The sequence below is a fragment of the Heterodontus francisci genome, chromosome 10, assembly GCF_036365525.1.
Source record: "Heterodontus francisci isolate sHetFra1 chromosome 10, sHetFra1.hap1, whole genome shotgun sequence".
NCBI lineage: Eukaryota > Metazoa > Chordata > Chondrichthyes > Heterodontiformes > Heterodontidae > Heterodontus > Heterodontus francisci.
The window spans coordinates 100,653,215-100,671,131 of NC_090380.1; the positions used below are offsets into that span (position 1 = coordinate 100,653,215).

Consider the following 17,917-nt stretch of genomic DNA (forward strand, 5'->3'; position numbering starts at 1 on the left):
GATCGATCATTTAGGACTGAGATGAGAAGAAACTTCTTCAGTGAGAGGGTTGTGACCCTTGGAATTCGCTACCCCAGAGGGTTGTGGATGCTTCATTGTAGAGTATATTTAAGGCTGAGATAAACAGATGTTTGGTCTTTCAGGGAATCAAGAGATATGGGAAGTAAGCAGGAAAGTGAGGTTGAGGCAGAAGATAAGCCATGATCGTATTGAATGGCACAGCAGGCTTGACGGGCTGTATGATCTACTCCTGCTCTATTTCTTATATTCTTTCTTATGTTCTTTCTTATGACAACATTTCCTATCTCGAATTCTGTATCTAGACCGAAAATGAGTTATTACCACTTGAAAGTTACATACAAAGATATTTTAAGAAAAATGAAAAACTTTTATTGTCCTAGTGAGTGTCCTTAGAGTTCCAAAATGGTGTCCGCAGGGCGCACAAAAACTTGTGGAGCAAAATGCACCAGAGGTCATATTGGTGAGGGCATTAGTGCACGCGCAGTGAATGTCTGCCCAAAGTATGCAGAGCAGGCAGACATGATGTTAATTGGCATGTAACGCTGATTTGACACCAGTAATGTTATTTTGGCCGTCACGCTCCAGCCAACACCCTCTCTTAACCAGGCACAGCTGAACACACATTTGGCAGCAGGAAGGGCTTCCCACCAGTGCTATTTAAAGGATCTTCAAGCAGATACAAGTTAGTTTCTGGTTGATGTCTGCTGGCTGTTGCTATGATTCTAAAGTATTTGGTGCTTCCTATCTTTTCAAGTTGCAAAAGTCTACAGGGAGTGGTGTGACATGTGCTGAAGAACATTTTGCTGACTTCAAGGCTTCTGCACAAACCAATTGGCCATAGAATACAGCATGACTTGGAGAATTAACAGAGGCCATGCAGTGCAGGACAAGCTGCTGAAAGAGGGAGAAGGAGAAGAGGGAGAACTATAGAACCATAGAAAATTTACGGCACAGAAAGAGGCCATTCAGCCCATTGTCTCTGCACCAGCTGGAAAATCTAGGTGCCTACTGTAATCCCAACTTCCGTCACCTGGTCAATAGCCTTGCAGGTTACAGCACTTCAGGTGCAGGTCCAGGTACCTTTTAAAAGAATTGAGGGTTTCTGCCTCCACCACCAATCCAGTGAATTTCGGACACCCAACACCCTCTGGGAGAAAAAGTTTTTCCTCATGTCCCCTCTAATTCTTCTACCAATCACCTTAAATCTATGCCCCCTGGTAATTGACCTCTTCACTAGCGGAAACAGGTCCTTCCTGCCTACTCTATCTAGGCCCCTCATAATTTTGTACACCTTAATTATGTCACCCCTCAGCCTCCTCTGTTCTCAGGAAAACAACCCTAGCCTATCCAATCTTTCCTCATAGTTGCAATTTTCAAGCCCTGACAACATTCTTGTAAATCTCCTCTGTACTCTCTCCAGAGCAATTATGTCCTTCCTGTAATGTGGTGACCAGAACTGTGCACAATACTCCAACTGTGGCCTAAACAGCATTTTATAAAGTTCCAGCATTACATCCCTGCTTTGTATTCTATACCTTGGCCAATAAAGGAAAGCATTCCGTATACCTTCTTCACCTCTTTATCTACCTGTCCTGCCACCTTCAGGGACCTGTGGACATGCACTCCAAGGTCTCTCAATTCCTCTACTCCTCTCAATATCCTCCTGTTTATTGTGTATTCCCTTGCTTTGTTTCCCTCCCCAAGTGCATTACCTCACACTTCTCTGGATTGAATTCCATTTGTCACTTTTCCACCCACTCAACCAACCATTCATATCATTTTGGAGTCTATAGTCATCCTCTTCACTATCAACTACACAGCCAATTTTTGTATCATCTGCAAATTTCCCAATCGTGCCTCCCACATTTAAGTCCAAATCATTAATATATACCACAAACAGCAAGGGACCCAACACTGAGCCCTGTGGAACGCCACTGGAAACCTCTCCATTCGCAAAAACATCCATCGGCCATTATCCTTTGTTTCTTGTCACTGAACCAATTTTGGATCCAACTCGCCACATTCCCCCTGTATCCCATGGGCTTTTACTCTTCTGACCAGTCTGCCATGTGGAACCTTGTCAAATGCCTTACTAAAATCCATGTAGACCACATCAACTGCACTACCCTCATCAATCCTCCTTGTTGCTTCCTCAAAAAATTCAATTAAGTTTGTAAGACACGACCTTCCCTTAACAAATCCATGCTGACATGGATGACAAGGGTGGCGCAGTGGTTAGTACCGCAGACTCACAGCTCCAGCGACCTGGGTTCAATTCTGGGTACTGCCTGTGTGGAGTTTGCAAGTTCTCCCTGTGTCTGCATGGGTTTCCTCCGGGTGCTCCGGTTTCCTCCCACATGCCAAAGACTTGCAGGGTGATAGGTTAATTGGCCATTATAAATTGCCCCTAGTATAGGTAGGTGGTAGGGAAATATAGGGACAGGTGGGGATGTGGTAGGAATATGGAATTAGGGTAGGATTAGTATAAATGGGTGGTTGATGGTCGGCACAGACCCGGTGGGCCGAAGGGCCTGTTTCAGTGCTGTATCTCTAAACTGACTATCCCTGATTAATCCGTGCCTTTCTAAGTGACAGTTTGTCTTATCTCTCAGAATTGATTCTAATAATTTGCCCACCACTGACGTCAAACTGACCAGCCTATAATTATTTGGTCTATCCCTCGCATCCTTTTTAAACAACGGTACAACATTTGCAGACTTCCAATCCTCTGGTACCTTGCCTTTATCTATTGAGGTTTTGAAGATGGTCCTCAGAGCATCCGCTATTTCCTCCCTGGCTTCCTTTAACAACCTGGGGTACAATCCATCCGGCCCTGGTGATGTAGGGCTCTTAGCAAGAGGCCACAGATCCCCCCACACCCCAGGGTGCTTAGTGAATGATTCTAACACCTGAACCTCAGTGAGGAACAATATGTGAGATGTCTATGCTTCAGTAAAGACATCCTCACTGAAATCTGTCACCTGCTGCCGCCACAGTCGCAACCGCAGAACAGGGCAGAGAATGCATTGCCAGTAGCTGCAAAGGTGGCTGCGGCAATGAACATTTATACATTTGGCTCCTTCCAGGCTGGGCTTGGAGATATTTGCAACATCTCCCAGTTTACCATCCACTGTTCTGGATGCTTTATTCAAAGAGAGCCAACTGCCAGAGAGGCACAAGTAGAGCAAGCATGCATCTTGGCTAGAATTGCAGGCTTCCCTATGGTGCAGGATGCTATTGACTGCAAAGACATTGCTTTGTGGATGCTGCATGCCAACTCTGCCCTATACCAGAACCAAACAAGATTCCACTCTCTCAATGTCCAGCTGGTGTGTGACCGTAGGCAGCGAATCATCCAGGCCTGGGAGTGTGGTGGAGGCAGGTTCAATTGAAGCATTCAAAAGGGAATTAGAGGTTATATGAAAAGGAAGAATGTGCAGGGTTCTGGGGCGAAGGTGGGGGAATGGCACGAGGTGAATTGTTCTTTTGGAGAGCTGGTGCAGACACGATGGGCCGAATGGCTTCCTTCTGTGCTGTAACAATTCTATGATTCTGTGACTGGAGGAAGGTATACAAGTGTGTACGCCAGGGGTCGGTATTAGGACACTGTTTATCTTGATCTATATTAATGACCTAGACTTGGGTGTATAGGGCACAATTTCAAAATTTGCAGATGACATAAAACTTGGAAGTTTTGTGAACTGTGAGGAGGATAATGATAGACTTGAAGAGGACATACATAGTCAGGCTCGTGGAATGCGCAGACATGTGGCAGGTGCAATTTAACATAGAGAAGTGTGAAGTGAAACATTTAGGCAGAAGGTGTTAGTTTCGGCAGGCATCAAGATCGGCGCAGGCTTGGAGGGCCGAATGGCCTGTCCCTGTGCTGTACTGTTCTTTGTTCTTTGAAAGAATGAGGAGAGGCAATATAAACTAAAAGGTACACTTCCAAAGGGGTTGAAGGAACAGAGAGACCCGGATGTATATGTACACAAATCGCTGAAGGTGCAGGGCAGGTGGAGAAAGTGGTTCAAAAGTCATATGGGATCCTGAGCTTAATAAATAGAGGCATACAGTACAAAAACAAAGAAATTATTATGGACCTAAACAGAGTAGATAGAGAGAAACTGTTCCCATTGGCAGAAAGGTCGAGAACCAGAGAAAATAGATTTAAAGGATTGACAAACAAAAAAGGCGGCATAGGAAAATAATTTTTTATGCAGCGAGTTGTTACAATCTGGAATACACTGCCTGAAAGGGTAGTGGGGTCATATTCAATTGTCGCTTTCAAAAGGGAACTGGATAAGCAACTGAAATTTAAAACAAACTCGCAGGACCATGGGAAAAGAGCCAGGGACTAGGACTAGTTAAATTCCTCTTGCAGAGAGACTGTACTAACTTTATGGGTCAAATGGCCTCCTTCTGTGCTGTAACTATTCTATGATCCTCCTCATTGGGTAGCACAAAGTGATCATGAAAAGAATGCAGCATTAACAGAGTACTAAAGTCAGGAATTTAAATGGGAATTCTTTGGTAAGTATTTCTCAAACCGAAATTTACTTTAACATTTAAAATTTGACTTAGAGCTTTAAAAACTGTAAGAGAAACTGCAAGCTAGTTAAGTTATATAATATATACAAACAAGAAATGCTGGAAATACTCAGCAGGTCTGGCAGTATCAGTGGAGAGAGAAGCAGAGTTAATGTTTCAGGTCAGTGACCCTTCATCAGAACTGCTTCAGAACCCTTCTAATGAAAGGTCACTGACCTGAAACTTTAACTCTGCTTCTCTCTCCACAGATGCTGCCAGACCTGCTGAGTATTTCCAGCATTTCTTGTTTTTATTTCAGATTTCCAGCATCTGCAGTATTTTGTTTTCATTTAAGCTAGTTAAGCTACCTAGTTAACAAAAACCGTGGGTTAATGGCAGTTAACTGTCAATCACCTGTAAACTGTAGGCGCTAATTACTGTGAGCAGGAAGCTGAGTTAGCAGTTGTAACTTGGGTGTGACTCATCCATAATAGTATCTGCTGACACACAGAGTAGTCATAAAAGAAATGCAGCATTAACAGAGTACTAAAGTCAGGAATTTGTTGCAGAGGGGGAAGGGGGTGCTACTCTTTTCTTTTACCTCCAATACTTGCAGTAGCAGATTGAGACAACAACCATTTAAAATTTTTGTCACTGCTTCGTGCAAGTTAATGTGTAGAAAAAAAACTTACAACAAACTAGAAGCTAGATATAAATAATTTAGACTAAGCTATGGCAGAGCAGGTTATGTGCCTGGACTGCAGTATATGCGAGCTTCTGGACAGCGAGACTGCCTCAAGTGAACCTATCTTCAGTAGATGTCTCCGTGTCAAATATTTCTGGATCAGAGTCATTGAGCTGGAGTGTGAGCTGGAGGCACTCTGACAAATAAGGGATAGGTACAGTATTCCAGCAGTTTGCTCCAGACTTAAGTCACACCTTGTAGAGAGGTACAGGTTCAGAATGGGATTGGTGTGACCAATAGCATACAGAGTAAGAGAAAGCCAGGTGAGATGGAGAAAGAAGAACCATAGAAACTGATTCTATCCATCAGAGAGATAAGTAACATGTGAGCAAAGATTAGAGCCAAAGGACAGAACCAGTAGTGGCGCAGTGGTTAGCACTGCAGCCTCACAGCTCCAGCAACCCAGGTTCGGTTCTGCGTACTGCCTGTGTGGAGTTTGCAAGTTCTCCCTGTGATCATGTGGGTTTTCTCCGGGTGCTCCGGCTTCCTCCCGCATGCCAAAGACTTGTGGGTTGATAGGTAAATTGGCCATTGTAAAAAAAATTGCCCCTAGTGTAGATAGGTGGTAGGAGAATTGAGGGAAGGTGGGGATGTGAGAGTGAAAAATGGGATTCATGTAGGATTAGTATAAATGGGTGGTTGATGGTTGGCACAGACGTGGTGGGCTGAAGGGCCTGTTTTGGTGCTGTATCACTCTATGGACTCTATTGAAAAGTTACGGCACAGAAAGAAAATATTCAGCCCATCATGTCTGTGCCGGCTGAAAAAACTAGCTGCCCATTCTAATCCCAGCTTCCAGCACCAGGTCCGTAGCCTTGCAGGTTACAGCACTTCAGCTGCAGGTCCAGGTAGAGCATGACTCAAACCCGATGGGACCCAACGACACGTGTCGGGTACGGGTTGAGTCGCTTTTCTGGGTCTGGCATTCAGGCTTGGGTCAGGTCGGACACAGTGACAGCCAGGACGTCAAGGCGGGAAACACTCTGCACTAGTCTGCATTGAGTGATTCCATCCAAGGTAGAGCACAACCTTTCAATGAAGTTGATTATATTCTACTGGTTGGGTTGGGTCGGGTCGGGTCAGGCGTGGGATAAAATGAAAGGACTCTGGCCGGGTCGGGCATGGGTCGGGTTTCATTTGCAGACCGGAGCAGGCCTTTCTGTCTCCATCACTGATCTGGGCAGCAAATTCACCCACCACCCTTTGGGTGAAAAGGTTTTTCCTCATGTCCCCTCTAATCTTTCTACCAATCACCTTAAATCTGTGCCCCCTGGTAATTGACCTCTCCACTAGGGGAAATAGGTCCTTCCAGTCTACTCTATCTAGGCCCCTCATAATTTTGTACACCTCTATTAAGTCATCCCTCAGCTTCCTCTGTTCTAAGGAAAACCACCCGAGCCTATCCTATCTTTCCTCAAAGTTACAACTATCAAGCCCTGGCAACATTCTTGTAAATTTCCTCTGTACTCTTTCCAGAGCAATTATGTCCTTTCTGTAATGTGATGTCCAGTACGCAATACTACAGCTGTGGCCTAACTAGCGTTTTATACAGTTCCAGCATTACATCCCTGATTTTGTATTCTATACCTCAGCCAATAAAGGAAAGCATTCCATATGCCTTCTTCACCACTTTATCTACCTGTCCTGCCACCTTCAGGGAGCTGTGGACATGCACTCCAAGGTCCCTCACTTCTTCTACACCTCTCAATAGCCTCCTGTTTATTGTGTATTCCCTTGCTTTGTTTGCCCTCTCCAAATGCATTTCCTCACACTTCTCCAATTGAATTCCATTTGCCACTTTCCCCCCGACTCAACCAAACCATTGATATCATTCTGGAGTCTACAGCTATCCTCTACACTATCAACTACATGGCCAATTTTTGTGCCATTAGCAAATTTACCAATCATGTCTCCCACATTTAAGTCTGAATCATTAATATATACCACAAACAGCAAGGGACCCAACACTGAGCCCTGTGGAACGCCACTGGATACCACCTTCAATTCATAACAACATCCGTTGACCATTGCGCTTTGTTTCCGGTCACTGAAGCTAATTTTGGATCCAACTCACCACATTCCCCCTGTAACCCATGGGTTTTTACTTTTCTGACCAGTCTGCAATGTGGGATGTTGTCAAATGCCTTACGAAAATCCATGTAGAAAACATCCACTGCACTACCCTCATCAATCCTTCTTGTTACTTCCTCAAAAAATTCAATTAAGTTTGTAAGACATGACCTTCCCGAAACAAATCTATGCTGACTATCCCTGATTAATCTGTGCCTTTCTAAGTGACAGTTTATCCTATCTCTCAGAATTGATTCTAATAATTTGCCCACCACCGAGGTCAGACTGACCGGCCTATAATTATTTGGCCTATTCTTCGTACCTTTTTTAAACAATGGTACAAGATTCGCACACCTCTAATCCTCTGGTACCTCGCCTGTATCTAGTGAGTTTTGAAGATGATCCTCAGAGCATCCGTTATTTTCTCCCTGGCTTCCTTTAACAGCCTGGGATACAATCCAACTGGCCCTGGTGATTTATCCACTTTCAAGGATGTTAGACCCTCCAGTACTTCATCACGCATTATGCTTATCATAAATAATATTTCACACTCCTCTTTAACTACAATGTCTGCATCATCCCTTTCCTTTGTGAGGACAGAGACAAATTAAGAACCCTGCCCATATCTTCTGCATCCATGCAGAAGTTACCTTGTACATCTCTGATGGACCGTACCCTTTTCTTAGTTATCCTCTTGCTCTTAATGTACTGATAAAACATCTTCTGGTTTTCCTTGATTTTACCTGCCAATGCTTTTTCATGTCCTCTCTTTGCTTTCCTAATTTCCTTTTTTACTTCAGCCCTGCACTTTCTATACTCCTCTAGACTTTCTAAAGTGTTACAATTTTGTGACTGTCATAAGCTTTCTTTTTCTGCTTTATCTTAACCTCTATGCTTTTAGATAACCAGGGGGCTCTAGATTTTTCCTTGTGGGAACATGTTTACACTGTGCCTGTAGAATCTCATTTTTGAATGCCTCCCACTGATTTGCCATTGATTTTCCTTCAGGTAGCTGTATCCAGTCCACTTCTGCCCGATCACCTCTCACCTTTGTAAAATATGCCTTCCCCCAATTTAGAACTTTTACTCCTGTTCTATCTTTGATATTTTCCATAATAATGCTACATCTAACTGTATTATGGTCACTGTCTCCAAAATGGTCACCCACTGCTACTTCTTCGACTTGTCCAGCTTCATTTCCTAAGACTAAATCTAGAATTGCACCCCCTCTCATTGGACTTGATACGTACTGGTTAAAAATGTTCTCTTGAATGCAGTTCAAGAATTTTGTGTCCTTTGTGGCCTTTACAGGTTAAGGTGTATTGCCCAAATAAGCATTCTTTACACACATGAATGGAGTCTAAGAAACAAACTGAATGAATTGCAGGCACAAGTTCAACTTAAAGATAGCCATTCTGGAGACATGGCTGCAAGACGGCCAGGACTGTGAACTAAAAATATAAGGTCTACAGGAAAGATAGGGGAAAAATGGTAGAGGGGAAGGAGTAGCCTTAGTGATTGAGGATGAAATCACTTCAATGATAAGGGAGGATAATAATCAGTAGAGACTTCATGAGTGGAATTAAGAAACAGAAAAGGATTTAAAACTGTAAGAGGAGTTGTGTTTCAGTGCCCGGTAGCAGCTGTGAAGTGGTAGCTTGTATAAATGCTGAGATTAGACAAGCATGTAATAAAGGTAGAGTGGTTTTTCTGGAGGAGTTTAATTTTCGTATAGATTGGGATAAGCAGAATAGCACATGCCAGAAAGGTAGTGTGTCTGGGATATGCCCTAGAACCAACAAGAGGGCAGGCCTTATTAGATTTAGTAATGAGTAATGAGGCAGATTTAGTTAACACCCTAAAGGTATGTGAAAATTTATCAAATAGCAATCACAATATGATTTAGTTCCACGTAGTGTTTGAAAGGGAGAAATGTGAAACAGTGTTACAATCACCTGTTTCATAGTTAATATTAATTTTCTAGAGTCAACTTTTAATTTGGTAATTGAATTTTTGTAAAGCAAGACAAATGAAAACATCTGGTTTGAGAAGCTGGCAAAAAACCTAGGGTGGTTACAAATCAAAGGGGTATCCCATGTTTATTTAGTAACATCATATTGGGAAGTGTAAAGACCCTACACAATGGGAACCCCTCTTAACTTGTTGATGGAGATGGTGTGTCTGCAGCTGCCACAATCAAGGGTTTAAATTATTCATATAATTTCCCAGAACAAAGATAGCAGATGGAGTATAATGTAAGGAAGTGTGAAGTTATGCACTTTGGTCGTAAGAATAGAAAAACAGAATATTTTTTCAAAGGTGTGAAACTGGTTAGTATTGATGTTCGAAGAGGTTTGGGTGTGCTTGTACAAGGAACGCAGAAAGTTAACATGCAGGTACAGCAAACAATTAGGAAGGCAAATAGCATATTGGCCTTTATTGCAAGGGGATGGGAGTACAGGAATAAGGAAATATTGCCAGAATTGTACAGGATTTTGGTGAGACCACATCTGGAGTACAGTGTGCAGTTTTGGTCTCCACATTTAAGAAAGGATATACTTGCATTGGAGACAGTGCTGCGAAGGTTCACTAGTGACTGATCCCTGGGATGAGGGGGTTGTCCTATGATGAGATAAATATAATTATATAAGTAAATTGGGCCTGTACTCTCTGGAGTTTAGAAGAATGAGAGGTGATCTAATTGAAACATATAAGATTCTAAAGGGGCTAGAGAGGGTAGACACTGAGAGATTGTTTCCGCTGGTCAAGGAACTAAAACTTGGGGGCACAGTCTTAGGATAAGGGGCCGATCATTTAGGACTGAGATGAGGAGAAATTACTTCACTCAAAAGTTGTGAATCTTTGGAAGTCTCTACCCCAGAGGGTTGTGGATGCTCCATCGTTGAATACATTTAAGATTGGGATAGACAGATTTTTGGTTTCTCAGGGAATCAAAGGGTATAGCGAGTGGGCGGGAAAGTGGAATTGAATTATAAGATCAGATATGATTGTTTTGAATGGCAGAGCAGGCTCGATGGGCCATATGATCTACTCCTGTTCCTATTTATTGTGTTCTTGTGACGGCACAGTGGCGCAGTGGTTAGCACCGCAGCCTCACAGCTCCAGCGACCCGGGTTCAATTCTGGGTACTGCCTGTGTGGAGTTTGCAAGTTCTCCCTGTGTCTGCGTGGGTTTTCTCCGGGTGCTCCGGTTTCCTCCCACAAGCCAAAAGACTTGCAGGTTGGTAGGTAAATTGGCCGTTATAAATTGCCCCTAGTATAGGTAGGTGGTAGGGAAATATAGGGACAGGTGGGGATGTGGTAGGAATGTGGGATTAGTGTAGGATTAGTATACATGGGTGGTTGATGGTCGGCACAGACTCGGTGGGCCGAAGGGCCTGTTTCAGTGCTGTATCTCTAAACTAAACTAAACATAAAGTTCAAAAATCTCTCCATCAGTGCTTACAAGGAGTTAGAGAGGGGAAAGCCATAAAACCACAGGTGGCCTCATTTAGTTGGGCAGTTGGAACCAATAAGCCTATAAGGGTTTGCTCTGTCATTGTTAGCAATATCAATTATTCATGTGGATATCAGGAATCAAAGAGAAGATTTGGGAGTGGGAAATAATTAGTTTAAATTGCTATCTGGGACATCCCCTCTGTACCATATTGCTATGGAGATAGATGTTGCTAGGGAGATGCCTTTTGGGGTCATGTGTTTTTATTTTGGGGTGTTTGCTGACTCGGCTTCAGAGACAAGCAGTTGGCTTTTGGAAAGCTATTGGCTTTGAAAGCAGTTGGGCTCAGGAGCAGAGAGGCCATCGGGAACCAGGGGTGTTTCTGTTTTGAGGCAGTGTTACGACTGAGGTAGGAGGAGTGCACTATCTTTTCTAGTCCCACTTCTCCATAGGTCACAAGGTATATTTTAAAAATGTTTACTCAGTTACCGATTCGGTCAATCATTCTTTAACAAACAACAAAATTAGGAGTTTATTATCAAACAAGACTTATCCAGTAATGAAACAAAGCATTAACACACAGATTGAAATGTGAAATTTTCCTTTTTAAATTCCCTACACACACACTGAAAAAATACTGAAATTCTCTCTGTCAAGGACTGTTACAAAAAAAAGGCAAAAAAAACTTTGGCCAAATGCTTGCTAATTCTTGAAGAAAAAAGAGAAGATATGGAAAGAAATCAGTTGTCCCTTTTGGTCTGGCATCCGGGTATATGGAGACAAGTCACTGGGATCTTTTCTAAAGGAGTTCTTTTCAGGCGCTGTTGAGAATTAATCTGGCAGGTTTTTCCAGCTTCTCAGGAGAGATGCAGCACCAGGGATTTTAGCTGTCCCACACAGGATCTTTGCAAGGTTTCTTCAAAGAGGTAAAGAAAGAGGTGAGCTGGGTGGTTTCTTTTTCCTTGGCAGGCAAAACACCAACTGTCTTCAAAACAGTTCACACCCCAACTGAACTGATAACAATGTCTTCCCCAAACAGAAAGTCAAGCTCCTGACCTCCATAAACTTTGACGTGTGGCTTCTCTGTAAACATCTTCCCCAGGTCACCAAGGTTTCTGTTGTTTATTGAGCTTAAAGCACATGATTTCCAGCACAGGTTGTTTTCAAACAACATTTCAAATGTCCTTTCAGTGAACTTGGTAAAAAAACAAATCCATGGAATCTTTTCAGTTTTAACACAAGTCCTCAAAAAAAATTATTAAAAATGGAAGCACTTTCATAACAGCAGGCCCAAGCTCAAGCTGGGAAATCCAGATTTGTGAGCTGTTGAAGATTAACTGGAGGATTGCCTAGCCAAAGGTAGAGGGAGAATTCCCAGGAAATCTCAAACCTCACAAGATAGCTGAGAAATTAGGGAAATCAAAGTGAATTTCTAAGAGCTGTGGTACACTTTGGATTGGTCCCAGGTGAAATGAACAAACCACCAAGATCCTGTAATGTATAGGGAAATTTTTGGGGTGGAAGTAACAGTCAAATGAGGGTGCTCTGTTGAGATTTAGAGTTTAAAGTATTCATCTTCATGTTCTGTTAATATTTTAAGTTTAAAATATATGTGTTTCCAAACATAGTGTTAAGTTAATAGTGTTTTGCTTTGTTGAACTCTTGTACAGTAACTTTTTTGTTTAAAACGTGAAATCTTGTGACGTATTTCTTTCAGTAATAACTGGGAATTCGACTTTCGCTTTTTAAAAGTTAACGGTTTCTAACGGGATCATAACAAGCAGCAACTAAGATTCTAGATTTAGGTGAGGCTGATGTCAATGGAATTAGATGGGACTGACCACAGTAAACTGGGAAAATCTGTTAATAGGTAGAATGACAGGAGATGAGTAGGAGATATTCAAAAAAGAATTTATTGTAATATGGAACCAGGTTATGTCCCTAAAGGGCAAGAGTTCTACTTGCCAAAAAAGACAGCCATGGACAACTAAGAGGTATGAGACAAAAATAAAAGAAAAACCAAACAAAAATGCAAAAAAAATTACAGATCCTGGTGAATGGGAAAAGTTAAAAGAGCAGCAATGGGGGACAAAGTAGATACTAAGAACCACAAAAATAGAGTATCAATGGAAACTTGCAAAGGCTATCAAAATAACACAAAAAAGTTTTACAATTACATTAGAAAAAAAAGGGTTGTCAGAATTAATGTGGGCCCCTCAAAAACAGATAATGGTGATATTGTCATTGAAAATAAGGAAATGGTGGGCATGCTGTAAAATTACTTTGCGCTAGTATTTAAGTAGAGGAAGAGGTCAGTATGCCAATTTTCCCAAGGAAACTATTACTGAATCAGGGACAGGAATTCAACAAAATTAACGTAAGCAAGGGAACAATAATGGAGAAATTAACAGCACCAAAGAGTGACAAATCCCCAGGCCAAGGGTCTTAACAGAAGTCAGTGAGAGCATTGCAGACAAGGGCAGCAAATGCAAGGGAACACCACCACCTGCAAGTTCCCCTCCAAGTCACACACCATCCTGACATGGAACTATATCGCCGTTCCTTCTCTGTCGCTGGGTCAAAATCCTGGAACTCCCTTCCTAACAGCACTGTGGGTGTACCTACCGCACATGGACTGCAGCAGTTCAAGAAGGCAGCTCACCACCACCTTCTCAAGGGCAATTAGGGATGGGCAATAAATGCTGGCCTAGCCAGCGACGCCCACATCCCATGAATGAATAAAAAAAAGGATGCCCTAATTATAATCTTCCAAAGTTCTCTCGATTCAGGAACCATTCCTTTAAATTGTGCATATCACTCTTCTATTTAAGAAAGGTGAAAGAGGTAAACCAGGGAATTGTAGATCAGTTAGCCTAACATCTTTGTCAGGAAATTGTTAGTGTCTATAATTAAGGATAGGGTGACTGAACGCCTTGAAAATTTTCAGCTGATCAGGGAGAGCTAGCATAGTTTTATAAAGGGTAGGTCATGCCTGGTGGGTTAGATTGAATTTTTTGAAGAAATGTCTAAAGAAATGAATAGGAGAATGTCTATTTATATAGTATAAAGTCCCTCATAAGAGAATGTTACTAATGTTGAAGCTCGTGGAATTGAAAGTAAATTTTTACCTGGTTAGCAAATTAGCTGAGTGGCTGGAGAAAGAGAGTAAGGATAATAAGCAGTCACTATAATTGGCAGAATGTGACTAGTGGTGTCCTGCAAGGATCGTGTTGGGGCCTGAATTATTCAGAATATTCATCAACAACTTAGATGATGAGATAGAAAGCAACATATCCAAATTTGCAGATGACACAACGATAGCAGTATTGTAATCAGTGTCGATGGAAGCATATAGTTGCCAAGAGATATTGATAAAGTGAATGGGCAAAATTGTGGCAAGTGGATTTCAATGTCAGCAAATGTGAGGTAATTCACTTTGGACCTAAAAAGGATAGAACAGTGTACTTTCTAAATGGTGAAAAGCTAGAAATGGTGGAGGTTCAAAGAGACTTGGGGGGCCCAGGTGGACAGATCATTAAAATGTCATGAACAAATACAGGAAATAATCAAAAAGGCTAATGGAATGCTGGCCTTCATATCTAGAGGAATCGAATGCAAGGGGGTGGAAGTCATGCTTCAGCTGTACAAAGCCCTGCGCAGTTCTGGGCACCTTAGGAAGGATATATTGGCCTTGGAGGGAGTGCAGTGTAGAATTTACTAGAATAAGGCCTGGAAAGATTACACAAACTAGCATTGTATTCCCTGGAATTTAGAAGGTTAAAGAGTGATTTGATCGAAATTTTCAAGATATTAAGGGGAACAGATAGCGTAAATTGAGAGAAACTATCAGATAGAGTAGATTGAGAGAAACTATTTCTGTGAGTTTGGGAGTCTTGGACTAGGGGGTGTAATCAGAAAATTTTCGGCAGACCTTTCAGGACTGAAATTCAGAAACACTTCTTCACGCAAAGGGTGGTAGAAATTTGGAACTCTCTTCTGCGAATGGCAATTGATGCCAGATGAATTGTTAAGTTTAAAACTGAGATTGATAATACCTTTGATAACAAAAATCTAAGGGAATAATAAAGGCAAAATACTGAAGATGCTGGAAATCTGAAAAAAAAATCAAAAACTGATCGGTTCTGATGAAGGGTCACTGACCAGAAATGTTAATTCTGCTTCTCTCTCCACAGATGCTGCCAGACCTGCTGGAAAATCTAAGGGATATGGGCAAAGGTGGGTATATGGAGTTGGGTTACAGATCAGCCTTGATTTCGAAGTTAGGACCCTTGCTTTTCCTGCTATATATTACTGACCTAGACCTTAGTGTACAGGGCACAATTTCAAAATTTGCAGATGATGCAAAACTTGGAAACATTGTGAACTGTGAGGAGGATAGTGTAGAACTTCAAAAGGACATAGGCTGGTGGAATGGGCGGAGAAGTGGCAGATGAAATTTAATGCAGAGAGGTGTGGTGATCCATTTTGGTAGGAAGAACATGGAGAGACAACATAAAGTAAAATGTGAAATTCTAAAGGGGGTGCAGGAGCAGAGGGTCCTGGGTGTAGATGCGCATAAATCATTGGAGGTGGCAGGACAGGTTGAGAGAGTGGTTAATAGAGCATACAGCATCCTAGGCTTCATTAAGAGGGACAAAAGCAAGGAAGTTATGTTAAACTTGTATAGAACAATAGTTCAGCCTCAACTAGAGTATTGTGTCCAGTTCTGGGTGCCACACCTTAGGAAAAATGTGAAGGCATTGGAGAGAGTGCAGAAAAATGTTCTTGAGAATGGTTCCAGGGATGAGGAACTTCAGTTACGTGGATAGATTGGAGAAGTTGGGACTGTTTTCTTTGGAGAAGAAAGGTTGAGAGGAGATTTGATAGAGGTATTCAAAATCATGAGATGTCTGGACAGAGTAGATAGGGAGAAACTGTTCCCATTGGTGGAAGGATCGTGAACAAGAGAGTGCAGATTTAAGGTAATTGGCAAAAGAATCAATTGTGACATGAGGAAAAACCTTTTCACACAGCGAGTGGTTAGGATCTGGAATTCACTGCCTGAGATTGTGGCAGAGGTAGGTTCAATCGAGGCATTCAAGAGGGAATTGGATTGTTATCTGTAAAGGAAGAATGTGCAGGGTTAGGAGAAGAAAGCCAGAGAGTGGCACTCTGGAAACTCTCTTTTGAAGAGCCAGCGCAGACACGACAGGACGAATGGCCTCCATTTATGCTGTAACAATCCCGTGATTCTGTGATTTCTTTGAATGGCAGAACAGGCTCAAGGAGCTAAATGGCCTACTCCTGTTCCTATGTTCCCATTGCCCTTGTTTCCAATAACAAAACCCCATCAGGGGTCAGGACTAGAAATTGAAAAATTATCCAACCTCACAATAAGTGTAGAGTCAGGTCAGCTCAGTTAGAGAGCTCTGTCTGATTTGTGTCCAGACAGAGGGGTGAAAAGTAATCTCTAATTCCTTCCCTATTCATTTATATCATTGGTTTTTGGCTAGGCACCCGATATGTGTGTGCCATTGATGAATCTCTGTTTTTCTGAAAATTTTGCCACCTGGATAAAGTGCCCTGTCCTCTTTTGCTGTTGCCTTATTTCCATCAGGAAGTGTTTCCCCTTGCAGAAAGTCTTTCGTCACTTGTTTTATGCATCAGTGAACTAGTGAGTGACTGATGCAGCAAATTCCAGTGGCCTGAAAGGATCTCATTGCATAAAATATGGTACTGTGGTAACTTTTACGCCTACCAGCAGGATTTGGCTGCAGGTCAGCTTGAGGCGATAGCATTAACAGATTACTTTAAACATCCCTAAGTAACTGTGCATATGTCTGAAGACCCAGCTTCTAGGATGAAGCCAAATAGCTACTAGGTGCCTGAGGTGCAATCGCTCCTGTCTTTGTTCCCTCTGATAGAACTCCTCTTTTTCAACAACAACAACTTATATTTGTATAGCACCTTTAATGTAATAAAACCTCCCATGACGCTTCACGGGAGCATTATAAAACAAAATATGACACACAAGTACAGAAGAACACAAGAAATAGGAGCAGAAGTAGACCATATGGCCCATCAAGCCTGCTCCGCCATTCAATGTGATCATGGCTGATCTTGGGCTTCAATTCCACTTTCCTGCCCGCTCCCCATATCCCTCGATTCCCTGAGACCAAAAATCTGTCTATCCCAGCCTTAAATGTATTCAATGATGGATCATCCACAATCCTCTGGGGTAGAGAATTCCAAAGATTCACAACCCTTTGAGTGAAGTAATTTATCCTCATCTCAGTCCTGAATGATTGACCCCTTATCCTGAAACTGTGCCCCCACATTCTAGATTCCCCGACCCTGTGGAAACAATCTCTCAGTTTCTACCTTATCGAGCCCTTTCAGAATCTTGTATGTCTCAATTAGATCACCTCTCACTTTTCTAAACTCCAGAGAATATAAGCCCAATTTACTCAGCCTCTCCTCATAGGACAACCCCCTCATTCCAGGGACCAATGTAGTAAATCATCGCTACACCTCCTTCAATACAAGTATATCCAGGTGCGGTCTCACCAAAGCCCGGTACAATTTTAGTAAGACTTCTTTATTCCTGTACCCCAATCCCCTTGCAACAAAGGCCAACATGCTGTTTGCCTTCCTAATAGCCTGCTGCACCAGCATGCTAACTTTGTGCGTTTCTTGTACGAGTACCCCCAAGTCTCTCTGAACATCAACACTTACCAGTTTCACACCTTTTAAAATATTCTGCTTTTCTATTTTTATGACCAAAGTGGACAATTTCACACTTCCCTACATTATACTCCATTTGCCAGCTTGTTGTACACTCACTTAATCTGTCTATATTTCTTTGCAGCCTCTCTATGTCCTCCCTGCAGCTTACCTTTCCATCGAGCTTTGTATCATCAGCAAACTTAGATACATTACTCTCTGTCTCTTCATCCAAGTCATTAATATAGAGTGTAAATGGCTGAGGCCCCAGCACTGATGCTTGCGGCACCCCACAATTCACTGCCTGCCAACTTGAAAATGCCCCATTTATGCCCACTCTCTGCTTCCTGTCTGTTAACCAATCCTCTATCC

The 17,917-nt window shown here is 42.3% G+C and overlaps 1 long non-coding RNA gene across 1 annotated transcript in view; it reads right to left on the reverse strand.

The window, feature by feature from the left end:
* LOC137374681 (uncharacterized) overlaps positions 1 to 17,917 on the reverse strand; it is a 75,524-nt gene that overhangs the window by 10,091 nt on the left and 47,516 nt on the right. The window lies entirely within an intron of this gene.